The sequence below is a fragment of the Petromyzon marinus genome, chromosome 53 (assembly GCF_048934315.1).
Source record: "Petromyzon marinus isolate PM22_M1 ecotype Great Lakes invasive population chromosome 53, UKy_Petmar_22M1.pri1.0, whole genome shotgun sequence".
Taxonomy (NCBI): domain Eukaryota; kingdom Metazoa; phylum Chordata; class Hyperoartia; order Petromyzontiformes; family Petromyzontidae; genus Petromyzon; species Petromyzon marinus.
The window spans coordinates 10,012,013-10,015,739 of record NC_133719.1 but is presented as its reverse complement, the minus strand read 5'-3'; positions in this window follow the sequence as shown (position 1 = coordinate 10,015,739).

Below are 3,727 nucleotides of genomic sequence, written 5' to 3'. Positions count from 1 at the left end.
GGCGTCACACTCAATTACTGTGTAGAGTAAAAGCGTACTCACTGTTCATAGCTCCATTTATTTGGTATAGCCCTGTGAGCCATTCGGCTCTTGAATCGGGTGCAACCGCAACAAACAAAATAACAAAAACATGAACAAGAAAACATCTTAAAGTGACTATGTGACTGCAAACAAAAAAATCCAGGAAAAAACATCAAAATATTCCTGAAATAGCACCGTACACCAACGCTGTGTGCAAAACTCCCAGTAGGATGCAAGTCAAACAACAACAGCAACCACAAGACAACTAAGATTAAGGCCATCAGTCTAACGCCGTATTACAATAAACAAAAACATGGCCAAACCAAAAAAGTTTTAGAAATCACCAAAATAAAGCCATAAATGCAATGTGACAGTGATCATAGGGACTGACCGAATTTTTAACAATAAACTACATAAATAACATATAACACCAAACCCTAGAGCCATAGCTGGCTACATGAGTCACTCCACAACAACAGGAGCATCAGTCGGAGTATCACATTTTTCAATGCAACTTTAAGATCAGCACACTAAAGGGACGTCATCACACCTGATGATGATTGCTTGTGTTGCAGTCGAAACGTCGTGAGAATTTTATTGTTTTATATTTTTATTATTTTATTGTTTCCCTTCTAGAAGGAAGTGAGGTTTAAATTTCTTTTTAAAGCTTTCGTGACTGCAGGGATTCATATTCTTGGTTCTTTCGGTAAAGTCCCGTAGAAGGGAAATAATAAAAATATAAAACAATAAAATTCTCACGACGTTTCGATTGCAACACAAGCTGTGGTTTTCACACCTGATGATGAAACGTCGTGATAATTGTATTGTTTTATTTGTATTATTTCCCTTCTACGTGACTTTACCGAAAGAACCAAGAATATGAAGTGAGGTTTGTCACGTAAACAAAACGTGCCCCTTGAGTTAATTATTCTGCACACTGGTGTGTTGGAGAGTAAACCCACACCATTTGCAATTAGAGTACCGTGGTGATTACAACAACCAGCTTCATCAGGCAATTAGCCAGAATTGTGAAGAAGTCCTATTTCAGTTTTCATTTATTTGGTATAACCCTGTGAGCCATGCGGCTCTTGACTCGAGTGCAACCGCAACAAACAAAAACGTGAACAAGAAACATCTTAAAGTGATTGCGAAAGCCTACGTGTTAAACTGAGGAATTAGATCATGCACAAATGTCGTTTTCCACTGCATCTTTAAAAGAAGTTCATTTCACACTAATAGCAGTTACTGTAATACAATATTATGCAAGTGCATGGGGTCAACTTTGACCCTTGGCCGCCATAATTGTTTTTATCTCACCCAGATCCGAAAGAACGCTGCTTGGCGATCAGTGGGCACAACAGGTACGTCCAGAATAAACCTAAAACATGATTTTATTTTACCTGCAAGGACCCACTGAGCTATATAGTTTCTTTTCAGAATCGACCTGGCTATCGCAAATGATAGCTCAACGAAGTGGCTTATCATAACGTGGAAATTTATAGCAACCAAATACTCTAAACGAGTGATTTTCTAAATATTGAGACAAAAACTGAAGGACCCGGAGAAAAATCCACGTGACCACAGGGAGAGAGAGAGAGACACGCAAACTCCAAATATACAGCAGGCATCAGGGTCGGGATCTAACCCACGACCTCTTCGATACCAGGCGAGGTAGTTAGCATCTCGCCACCGCGGCAACTATGCATTATGCAGAATAAACACCACGTTGGAGCCCCAAACAAACGTGGCACATCGCTTGGCCTTGACATTCCACGAAGACTGCCTGCTGTGTGACCCATCAACCGCATCAGGAACATCAAGAGGCCGATTCCCCACATCCACTGCATGAATGGAAAATGAGTACGCATTGCGATTTTGGCTATGCAAAACCAACTGTGGGCCGCATATCAAGCCCATCGTGACAAAAAGAATACAATCAAGAGATACAGAGACACCTGGAGACTCGTAGAGACACAGAGCCATCGATATACATTAAAGACAAGCCACAGTCGTGTGGTTGTGAACATGTAACCCAAACTATATAGTAAACCTAAATGGCATTTTGTTCCTGAAAATTTTGTCATAACTCCAAAATAAATGTACTGTTAAAACCTTGCAAAGTGCTTTCATATTACACTGGTAGTGATGGTAACACGGCAGGAGTTGTGGTAGTTAGTAGTGGTGGTGGTGATAACTAATACAAAGTACTGTGTTGAAAGTGCATGGTGCCAACGTGGGTTCAGGGCACGTAGTACAGGACTGGAGTTTTTACTACAAGGTTATAGTATTCAATACAGTACTGTGGTATTCATTACAGTACTGTGGTATTCAATACAGGACTGTTATTCAATACATTACTTGTATTCAATGCAGGACCGTAGTATTCAATACATGTGGTATTCAATACAGGACTGTGGTATGCAGTACCAGACTGTGATATTTAATACTGAACCGTAGTATTAAATACAGTATTGTATTCAGTACCAGACTGGTATTCAATACAGAAGTGGTATTAAATACATGACTGGTATTCAATACAGGACCGTGGTATTCAATACATGGCTATAGTATTTAATGCGGTATTGTATTCAATACAGGGCCGTATTCAATACAGAATCGTAGTATTTAATACAGGACCGTGTTATTAAATACCGGACCGTAAGATTCGATACGGGACCGTGCTATTCAATGCACAAGCATGCTCTTTATATTAACACGCTATTTTTAATACACATACGCTACATAAAAAAACCACAACATCCGTACAACTTCAAACCGTTTGTGGCCATAGTACTAACCACGGGAGGAGTACGTTTGAATAGTTTTAAGTATTAGTAAGTAGTTGTAAAGCAGTAGTGGTTCTAAGTATTAGTAGTTGTAAGTAGTAGGTGGAGCAGCAGGAGTAAGTAAATGTGAATATAAAAATAATATAAAGAGGGCGAGAAGAGGAGCGGCAGCAGCAGCAGTGTAAGAAGGAGGAGAAGAAGGAGCAGCAGGAGAAGGAGCAGAGGAAGCAGGAACAGCAGAAGAGGGAGCAGCAGGCGAAGGATCAGCAGCAGGAGGAGCAGAAGGAGTAGCAGGAGGAGCAGGAGGAGGAGCAGCAGCAGGAGCAGCAGCAGAAGTGTAAGAAGGAGGATCAGCAGGAGCAGCAGCAGGAGGAGCAGCAGCAGAAATGTAAGGAGGAGGAGGATCAGCAGGAGCAGCAGCAGGAGAAGGAGCAGCAGCAGAAGAATTGTAAGAAGAAGGAGGAGCAGCAAGAGAAGGAGCAGCAGGAGGAGCAGCAGGAGAAGGAGCGGCAGCAGTGGAAGGAGGAGCAGCAGGAGGAGCAGCAGAAGAAGTGTAAGAAGGAGGAGCAGCAGGAGGAGAAGGAGCGGCAGCAGCAGCAGTGTAAGGAGAAGAAGGAGCAGCAGGAGAAGGAGCAGCAGCAGCAGAAGGAGCAGCAGCAGTGTAAGAAGAAGGAGCAGCAGAAGGAGCAGCAGCAGAAGTGTAAGAAGGAGGAGCAGCAGAAGGAGCAGCATAAGGAGGAGGAGCAGCAGGAGGAGAAGGAGTGGCAGCAGCGTAAGAAGGAGCAGTAGCAGAAGGAGCAGCAGCAGGAGAAGTGTAAGAAGAAGGAGCAGCAGCAGCAGCAGCGTGGACTTTTCAAAACCGCCGTAAATTCGCTCTCCTCCTCACAAGCACCCTAAGTAGGTGGCGAACCTCCCACACC